General features: G+C 54.1%; 1 protein-coding gene across 1 annotated transcript in view; it reads left to right on the top strand.

Annotated features, from left to right (window-relative positions):
- Positions 1-255, top strand: part of DSCAML1 (Down syndrome cell adhesion molecule like 1) — a gene marked incomplete at both ends in the record, with an annotated part of 23,382 nt that overhangs the window by 15,161 nt on the left and 7,966 nt on the right. The window lies entirely within an intron of this gene.

The following is a 255-nucleotide window of genomic DNA, read 5'->3' as shown; positions in this document are numbered from 1 at the left end:
CCATCATGTAGGGTCGCAGCATGCCGTAGCCAGCTGATCCTGGGAGACGGGAGCACTTCTCATGCCACCGCACGTTGTGTTGCTGCGCTGGCAAGGGAGGGGCTGGAGCGACTGTGGGGGTGTGGAGGAATCCCCCCATGTGCAGGCACAGGCAGGGCATTTCCTTTTCTCTTTTTTTTTCTTTTCCTTAAGTGCGAGTATTTAAATATTTACACCCCTGCCTGCCCTACTTTGATGCCATTAAGTCCGTAGCAG

This window comes from Pterocles gutturalis, unplaced genomic scaffold, assembly GCF_000699245.1.
Source record: "Pterocles gutturalis isolate BGI_N339 unplaced genomic scaffold, ASM69924v1 scaffold18045, whole genome shotgun sequence".
Lineage (NCBI taxonomy): Eukaryota > Metazoa > Chordata > Aves > Pterocliformes > Pteroclidae > Pterocles > Pterocles gutturalis.
Note: the sequence above shows the minus strand (reverse complement) of the source record. Positions and strands in the feature narration are given on the sequence as shown.